Raw genomic sequence first — 11,216 nt, forward strand, 5'->3', positions numbered from 1 at the left:
CACACACACACACACACACACACACACACACACACACACACACACACATACACACACATGTGCGCGCGCATGATAAACGTCGGGGGACACTACGTTATAATATTACGGTATTTGTGCTGTAACAGAATAATAATATTATAATATTATTGTTCTCGTCGTTTATAGTACCCACGCCAATCGCATATTACAATATCGTTCATGCAGAGGCACTAAATACCCGTTATCCGCACGAGTGTAATTATTTTACAATATCCCTATGTAAGCAAGCGCGCATATTATTATGTTTTATTGTCGTACGACGTCGCCTAATATTGTGTAAATTACTGTCGTGACGTCGTCGCATAATAAACGCGATAGTATTATGTTAATATTGTATTCATTCGTATTTTCTTGATCGTTTTTTTTATTATTGTCGCTGTAATCATCGGTAGAGTCACTGGAAAAAAAATTTAAAAAAAAAAACAAAAAACGCACCCAAGACAAAACGTAAAAAATATATTAAAATAAATACTCAAATACTCGTAATAAAAATATTATTGTTTTTCGTACGACACCGATCGTTTGTAAATGGAATTTATTATTTTTTTCCATATATTGAACATCATTGTCATATGTTTATATATTATACATAACACAAATGTATGTATAAATATTATGTACGGTATACTGCATACTTATCCTTACTCTGTTTTATTACGATTATTACACAATATTTCGATGATCTATGATTCCGTATACAGCTATAGTCTATAATGTGCACATATTAAATTATGCAACTAGCGTTAGATTCGTCTCGACTTATGCCAATTTTTTAGCAACCCATTAATGGTCATTACCCCAATAACACCCATCAAATTAACTATTCAGCAGTTTATGATAATAACGTATATCCACGGCAAAGTCGGTCGGTTTTGTTTTTGTCGTTAATACATAGACTGTACATTTCGCGTACTATTGTCGTAATAATATTATCGTCTTGTCGTATTTAAATTAAGTTTGCGTAAAAAATAAATGTGTTGTAATATTATGTTATAATAATGCAAATGTTAAGCAATTATCGATACATACTATATAAAGCATTTTCGTGTAATACCATAATATTATATTGGCGTTTATAAAAAAAAAAAAATAATAATAACTAGTTATAAGTCATTATAAACCATATTATTATATTTAGTATTTACTGACTTGATTTCTTTATTGCATGGTAAGTAATGAACCCATATTATCTAGTAGTAAAATAAATTATTTATGATATTAATATTATCTGTATTAAATGATGTGCTATATTTTGTAATTATTGACCATATGAAAAGAAGTACGATGGATTATTTTCATAATTTGTAAAATAAAATTGATGTGTGTAAAACAAAACCAATGCCGCTTACAAGACACAATAGAACAAACAATATTATATTTTCTACTAAAACCTACTCTTAAGCTTAACAATTTGCTAATTAATGTTTTAATAGTTTAAAATTTAGATTATATATATATATATATTATGTTTGGAATACTTGACAAGAAAATAATAGTTACTATTACAACTATTAACTATAACTGCACTAGTCTTGATTAATAAAAATCAAAAAATATTCATGGTAATCAATTAATAACGATATTATTGTTGTATTAATTACCATTTCAGTCATGTAGTATGAAATAAAAAAACTAGTCGTTTGCACGTTATTGAATTATACGTATTACAATAATATAACATACAGTCGTTAACTCAATTTCCATAATATAGTAAAAATACTTTTATATTTTTGTCCAAAAGTTTGCGTGTTGTAAATGTGATTTGATTTATGACTCGATAAACGCTAAATAAAATTATAAGTTTAATAGTAAATATATATCGTCGTACAATGTATAAAAATGTATTTATACATTATTGTAATTTGTAGTTAACAACTTATTAATATACGTCTTTTACGTATATTATATTATATATTTTTTTCATCTTATAAATATTAGATCAGTAGACGATTTCTACCATAAAATATTGTAAATGTCTTCCTTCTTCTTTTTGTTGTATTATAAAGTCTATGATTTTAATAATTTCTATTCGTAGAAAGTATATTAAACTGTTTTGGCCATGAGCTAAGCGTATTTGTAGTTAGTTTTAATATTATATAAAAACTATTATATTCCTGGACAATGTGAATAATTATTATGAATGTTTTCATCAAACACGTTGTTTTAATTTTTTAAATTTTATTAGTTAATTATATTTTAAATTTATAAATTTTATGTAAACATTATACATAGTTAGTTGTGGTTTTTTCCGCGCAGATTAATCATAAATGTATTTAACTACTATAATATAATCAATAAAATCGATATTAATAATATTAATGTGTCTTCCTACCAAATGAGTGTGAGTAATTATTAAATGCAATAATCACTATATAAATTACATAATTTATTAAACCATATTTATTGTGAAGAGTACCTACAATTATTAATTTATTAATTAATAAAATATTAATATATAACAACATTTACAATTGCCTACACACATTGAACCTATATTAATCAATTCTACCAAAAATTATAAATTGTTTAGTAATTGATCAGATCGTCATTATATACTTCACAAAATGGAAATATCACTCAACGAGGCATAACTTGTATTATAGTGATTTATGAAACTTTCTATGTTGCCATGTAAATAAAGTAAGTAGATTTAAACACTAATAGAATTAAGAAACAAATGAACAAAGGTATTAATTGTGCAGTGTATACCTGAAATGAATGTATACATTTATTTTGTAAAATCATTCTATATAATTTGAATTTAGAACTTATAGTATAATTTTGACTGTAGGAACTTAAAAATTTAATTTTGGTTGGATACCTAGGTGTACATCATAGATAATAATATTATGTAGTTGATAATTAGGTAGTAGGTACACTATAAACATATATGTGTATTAAAGTCTATGCTTTAGAGTTTAGGTAATCGTTTACACAAAGGAAAAGGTCATACCCGAGTTAACAAAATATGTAAGATGAGAATGTGCACAAACGACTCGTGAAACTGTCAAGGTAACATAATAGCATTTTGTTGTGTGCAAACTCTTGTTTCTTAGTAATTTCATATTATTATAACATGAGATAGGTACATAATAATCACACAAAGAGACCTTAAGTACATAAAAATATAGAATATACTGTTTTTAATACCAAAACCAATCGTTTATTGGTTCACGAAAATAACAACACACATAGACACTATATTTATAAATAGATATTAAAAATTGAGTATAAATTTGTTATATTCATTCTATAAGGCCATAATAAAAACGTCACTATTCTGAATATTATATACCCATTAACCTAACATATAATTTATACAATATATTTCGTATATTTTTGTATATAATATTAAATACATACGTATCAACGCATTGTCGAGAATTATAGCAGCAGTGCCTATACAACATACTTTTTAAATGTATTTCAATAGAAATACTAACCTATTTAAAATACTTAAATAAAACAGCAATTAATTATAATTATATTTTTTAATAAGTTCTTAAATATTAATACAAAATTTATACACTCAAAAATCATTTAAAATATTATCAAATACTTAAATATATCATATATTTCCAGGATTTCATTCTAAAATTAAATTTTGAGAAGGAACATTATCTCCGACAGGAATATTGAATTTGCGTCGATGTTTCGCTATACGATTACAATAAAATTTAAATTCAACATACTAATGTAACGAACAGCTATATAATACGTGTTGATTCACTGCAGACCTGATATGCCTAAGGTTACTGATAAAATATAATATAAAACTAAACACCATGAACTTAAATCTAGCAATAAACCGGTTTATCTCAATACTTCACTGCATGCCCACAGCACTCTTTAAATTGTCAGGATCCACTATTCCTATGCAAAAAAATAAAAATATGTAGTTGAAATATATTTAAAAAAAATTATTCTAAATGTATTTTTAATACAAAGCAGGCACTACTCGTATATTATACTTGAATTTAAATGCTAATATTTATTTAATTATATTTACCTTTCTCGTCTACTACGTAGGTATATATTACACTCATCTTAAGTATACACACGCATTGTGAGTACGGTTAGGTTAAACACATAATGGCATTAACTTTATAGTTTAAACGTAAATCTATTATTTATTATTTGAAGTTAACCTCAACATCATAGCAAAATAAGGAATTTTATAAATAATGTTAAGATGTTTTATTTTAAAATTGTAAATTGTATGATGAGAAAAAAACATACTTCAAAATCCTACATAGGTGTTCATTTCAAATATGAAATACGGCCAAAATTATATGTTTATTCAATGTTGAGTAAGGAGAATTATATTGTCACTGTTAAAAATGTTATTATATTCCATTGATTTTTTTGTAATTTGATAAACATTCTAGAAAAAAGTATTCAGGACGATCACCCGAGGATTATCACTTAGACTTTCTTGCGGAAATCAACTGCAATAAATCGATGAGTATAATAAATTCAACATTACAATTATTCTGATTACGAAAGTCTTGCAAAACGTGTAGTGTAATAGCTATAGTAAAATTTTTCTCAAATAAAACATTATCTAAAGACGTGTAAGTATGAGTACACAGCAACCAGAACATTACTCACAGTACCTATACATATGTATGTATTTTATATGTAATAATAAAATTTAGTTTGTACAAAACATAATCGTTTTTAATGTAGGTATTAAGTAAGCTTATAAACCATATATACCTAAATATATTATAAGTGACGAATTTTCAGATTTATCTTCCGCGCTCACGCAATACTACTACCTATAAGCATTGTAGCGTACTCAAAACAGAATTATTTGCATAGTTGTGTTGTGCACACGTAATACAATTAGGCAAAACTGCCAACAAAAATTCGGTATATCATGAAAATTTATACATCTACCTCTAAAAATAAAATATAATTTCGACGCTCGAGGAAAATTTTTTCTGGAGTTTTCACTATGAACTATATAGTTAAAAATAATGATAAAAAGGACATTATATCTACTATCTAGGTAAATTATATTATTATGTAGGTAAGTTAAAATATGTTATTTTGTTGTGTAATACACCGCAAACATGTAAAAACATGTTTTACTTTTTAAAAAACGTTATTTCCTAGCTATAAAATTATTAAGTTTTATATGAAATACAAATATATAAATCAATGAACTATAAGAAAAATATATTTATAGAAATAACAAACATAACTAAATACATTAGTTATTAATATAGTCAGTATAGATGTTGCATACAAAGTAGTGTCCGACATAAATTATTTAAAAGAGGTTAGTATTACGCGACAAAGTTTTCTAAAAAGAATATGTTAATTCCGCAAATCGCATAATATATAAGCCAATATAGTCTTTCAACTTTTTCCATATTAAACGTATATATGTTTCCAATTCACCCAAACAAAAATAGAGTTTTTTTTATACAATTATTTAATAAGAATTTACACAACACATTTCACAATTTGTACGCAGTATATATTAGATACATTAGGTTCTATTTAAATTTTAAACTCATACCTAATAAATAGAAAACATTTTTGAGACGGAATAATTTGTATTCAAATTTCAAAAATTATTTCCCCCTCCATCCAATGTATATTTTTATTTTGTAGGTAAAGGAGTAGTATAGGATTTTGAAATAGGTCGTGCAAATGTGTGTTCATTACGCTCTAAATATTAGCCTTGAATAAATAACAAAAAATGTATACTTTGCGACGTAGAGAAACGAATGGGGTTGGAAACACATGCCGCTGATCCTATCCTTAGTGAAATATAATTTACATTTCAACAAATGCATGCAAATGTTTAAATATTTCGCATAAATTTTTGTTAATGACATACTAAATAATTGAAAAAACAATTTTTCGCAAAAGTAGAAATGCCGATTGAGGACTCAGGACATACCTACTCGTATTTAACTATTGATTATTCAAGTTTTTAACATACCTTACGTCTATATTTAACTGTTTTATATAACTATACCAAAAATATTATCAATATAAATAAATTTCCACAAAAAACCTAATTATTTAAGTTATAAGTCAAGGTATGCCCTTTATTATAAACGTGACTATAATTTTTTTTACTCAAAGTGAGACACTAGTAAATTTTAATAAGAAAACCTCAATAATTGTTGATTTCTATTAAGTACTTATTTTTGTATCATTTCTATCTATGAACTATAACTTATGGGAGTTTACCGTCAACAGTATAAAATGTGTTTTATCAGTGTACAATATACGTATGCGTATATCTACCAATGTAATGTTTTTGGTTATGATGAATAAATATTGCATGCTTTTTTTAGTAGGATAAAATGCCCATAGATCACCGGTTTTCAAAACGGGACATTTTAGGTCCTTTGGGGACAGCGGATACAAAGCTCAAAAGTTGAACTATCCCGTCCATAGCGGGACGTATGGTCACATTATGTTTATAACCATGTTAAAGATAGGTTTCAAGTCTGTAAAAAGTGGCAGAAAATGTTGTATACATAAAAATAATATAGAACTTTTACAGTTAGGACATAAAAAAGAAATCCCAAGACAAATTTTACACGATAAATGGATTTTGTGACATCTAACAACTGGAGTTCTGTACTCCATACTTCTTTGTTTTCTCAAAATTAAATTTTATAAATTGCATTATCTATATGCGAATTATTGTTGCCACAAAAATTAAATTCAAATTATTAAAAAAATCATGTCATATACCTAATATGAGTATTTTTTGATATTTTTCCCGCGCATAGTTTGCTATTTTCATATGATATCTAAATACACTTTTTAATTCTTATAATATTATATTTATATTCTAATAATATTTTTTCTATATAAATTGAAAACAACTAACAACTATATAAAACAAAATGAGACAATGTTAAAATGTATACGAGACCTATAAACACCTATGATTATATAAGAGATCCTTCATTACAAATGTCATTACGCTTAGTGCCTTGCCCTATTTCTGTCATTTAGACAGTTATATATTACTGCATTGCACGTTTAACAGCGTACGCCTACATTTACCTAATAAATAATACTGACACATTGATGGCAGTTTATCAATAGTGAAAAAAATTATCTTTAAAGATTTCAACAATCGACGTGTGTAAGGTACCAACAAGATTCATTTTATATAAAATCTCGTTTTTCTGCTTTTTAACAGTAAACTTTTGACACTCATTTCGCGTTAAGAGACTATATATTATACGCATGTGTACACACACATGTGATATATCTTTGTAAACTCTAATGTGTTAGAAAAAAAACTATTGTACACCCAAGAGACAGTTTTTCAATTTGTCGTTGAATTGGACAATGGAATGTTTACCGAAAACATTAACTAATATCAGTAAAACATTCTTGGTAAAAATTATGGTTTAAACATTTTTTTATAGGAATGACAATTTGTAACATTAAAAAAAAAATGATTTCAAGACTCTAATCATAATAATTTGAAACTACTTTAATTATTTAAAAATAAAGACTAAATATTTTATCATTACATAAGCCACATTACCTTGTCACCATTATGTAATACCTTATTCTTATTTCTGATTGATATAATTTAAGGATTTACTTAGATAAATAAATTAACACTCGATAAAATAACTATAACGCGTATGCTGTAATACCTATACTGACTGTACTCTGTAAGAACTAAAAAGGTAACATGACTAACATGCATAGTACAACTATAGGTGTACAAATCTTGTTGTAAATTACTAAAATTTATTACTACAGTTCACTACTCTGCTGTTAGATGTACCAAATCAGTGTAACCAACTTGTATAAGATTAAAACATCACAGAAATAGGTAATAGAGGACTGTTTAAAGTTTCTACGATCAATATGTTTTGAGTAATAACAAAATTAATTGAGAAACAAGAATAAATTATTATCATACGTTTGGGTACCCAATGCCGTCAAAATTTTAACTTTAATATCGTTCAAAAAAATGAAATTTTGTGACTAAACACCAAACACTGTACTTTTTCTCAATTTCAAATAATTTAATTCATCTTTGAAGAATTTTGTACATTTTCAAATCTGAAAAATTAAAATTTTTATGAATTACAAAATAATTTATAAATTTTATTGAATTTTGTAAAAATATAATTTTCAAAAAATACTTATTATTTTTTTTTTAATGGCTATATAAATATTTTATAATAAACCTGGTATTAAATTTTCAAGCTTTTTTTACCGACAAACTAAATTTATTTTTACAAGTACTTGAAAAAAAAAACTAAAAAATATTGGGCAATTAGGTAACCGTCTATACAGTTGGAGTCAAGTGTACCTAGTTATTGAATAAGTCACTGTGATATACTGATATTTTAAATATGAATTGATGTAATTTACATTATGACTACGATTCTGGGCGGAGACATCCAAACGTCCAGTCAGTGTCTATGTATTACTATAGATGTTCATTTTATTATATATTTAAGTTACTATTTTTAATGTTGAACGTAATTTATTTATTAATAGTAATACGATATGAATAGACAATAAACAAAAGTGCAATACTTTGAAATTAATCTAAATATTAAAATTCCATTGTGTACCCATATAAAATATAATAATATCTGTAAAAGTTTCAAGTTCTTGTAAATAACATGTACCTATTTTGAATATAAAAATTTCATTTGATAATTGAAAATATTAATGTATAATAAAAAAGAAATATTATTTTACTTTGGTATAATAATTATACACTAAGTAGTGTGTTATATTTTTTAATTCTTTCATTACACACATTTACAATTTTTATATAATGCAAGAATTAATTACCACAGTATTCACTTTAAGTGAATCTATCCTTGCATGGATGTCACTTATAAAATGATTAATTTGGAACAATAATATTTAAAAAATAACTTAAAGTAATTTTACTATCTACCTAGACAACTAGTATTTTAATACTAAATACCTAACAATTTTTTTCTCATCCACTTTCCCAAAGGTAATTAAAGTAGGTAAACAATAATAATAATAATGTGATAAAATCTTTAAGAAAAATAAATTTATTTTAAAATAAATTTGTTTAAAAAAGTTTTTATCTTTTTTTTATGTAGGAAAGTTCTCAAAAAGAGTTCAATTTTTAAAATTTTTTGACGATTTAGAAATTATGTGCAGAAGTAATTATGATATTATATACCACTATTCAAATAGGAATTTATGAAAGTTGAAAGAAATTTAAATTTAGCTGAGAGTAAAGCTCATTTTTAGACAACGTTTGTGTTCATAGTATTTATACATGAATAAAAAATGTAAACAATTATTTATTTGAATAAGAAAATTCAATAATTTATTATTATTTGGAGAATCGTGATATATTTTTGGTTATTTAAAATTTCAATTAGAAATGATACACAAATTCAGTTACAAAAAAATTGTGTAGGAAAATCTATTAACGATACTCAGAATATGATCATTTTCTAACTACACTATAGGTTATAGTGGATGTATTCCATACTTTCGTGGAAATAGATTTCTTTGTTGCTCGTGCTTCACAAAGATGACACAAAAACATGATCCCCTATTTTCAAAAAAGTTAAAGACAGAACTGGTAATATAAGAACATAACCACAAACATTTTTATGAATGATGTTACGCCCAGCATTTTTTAATGATTGGCCCAATGTCATGGATAATGTTAAACATTAACTTCTCTGTAGTTGACATATTAACCATTCATAATTTAAATAAATATAAACAAAAACTAAAGGCATATTCGAAATGAAAACTTACAGCATTTATAAAATACTTAATATTTTAAGACATGAAACAAAAGTAAAGATTTATAGAATGTGTGTTGGTTGGTATATGCGAGTTAATGAGTTAATGACGACGATACAAAAGAATATTTTCATCATTAATTATAATGTACCTACCAAATTAGTAACTATCTTAGTAAAGTAGATCAATAGGCATATTTCCATCGTAATTTATGTGGTACCAACCCCAATAAGTATTTGAGATTTATTCATAAAACTATAAAATATTTTTGTAGAAATGGATTATAAAATAAACATGAATATATGTATAAATGCTTTACTGAAGTTCATAAGTGAAAAAAACTTTAAGAAATTCATTTTATTATCCAACAGTGCTGCTGTTAAAATATGTGTTGTCAAAATTGAACGTATATTCTCATACAATTTGGAGAATTAATCTTACCACTAAGAAAAAATCATTGTATTATAGTAAGTAAAATAAATAATAAGATATGTAGGTTTAAATTTTATTAATGTTGATATTTGTATTCATAAAGGTATATAATATAGTGTATTTATAAATTCCTGATTTTACGATTCGATCAAATATTAATTGCAAGCATTGTTATTAATTTGATTATACTATCCGTAAATTATTTACCACACTTTTTTCACGCAGACCTTCAGACTGAATCAACTAACTATTTTGATACTTTTCAAAAACTTCTAGTGAACCATAAATATATAAAACTAGTTGAAAAGGAAAAAAAATTTGTAATTGGAAAATTAATAGTAGACGTTGAATTAATAAAATTAAAGATTATCCAATGAACCGATGCATCGCTATACAGAAAAAAATGGATTCACCGCTTCCTAATGGGTATTATAGGCACGCAAGGATAAAAGTAAAATGTGTTATTATTTATCAAACTATATTATCAAATAAGTAAATAGGGTGTAGTAATTAGTAAGGTCGCCTTATTTTATTCATTACCTACTTAAACAATGAACTGGGATTAACGTTGTAAATACAATTTTATGGATAAATGTTATCACTTCTCTGCGGTCAACCAACAGTTTTAAGTTTATAACCTCATAAAATGGTCATTGCCCATCACTCTATGACAGTTTTATGAGGTAAAAACCAAATATTAAAAGTAAAAGTTACAAATTAAAAAAGTTCAACTAACAAAATTATCAATTAGTAATAATAATTATAAAAATAATTGATTTGGAATAACAAAAAATCATGAATCGATTATTCAATATTAGTCATCATAATAGTTTAAATGATCTATATCAATAATAGAACTAAAAAAAAGTGTTTAAAGTAAATCAAAAGGCAGCAAAAACTCTAAACATCTTAAAAAATAAAAATTATGTTTTATTATCTATGTTTTGAAAAGTTATTGGATATCTTCACTGATAAGAATGATA

Source organism: Melanaphis sacchari, unplaced genomic scaffold, assembly GCF_002803265.2.
Source record: "Melanaphis sacchari strain LSU unplaced genomic scaffold, SCAv2.0 Contig48_pilon_pilon, whole genome shotgun sequence".
NCBI classification, from domain to species: domain Eukaryota; kingdom Metazoa; phylum Arthropoda; class Insecta; order Hemiptera; family Aphididae; genus Melanaphis; species Melanaphis sacchari.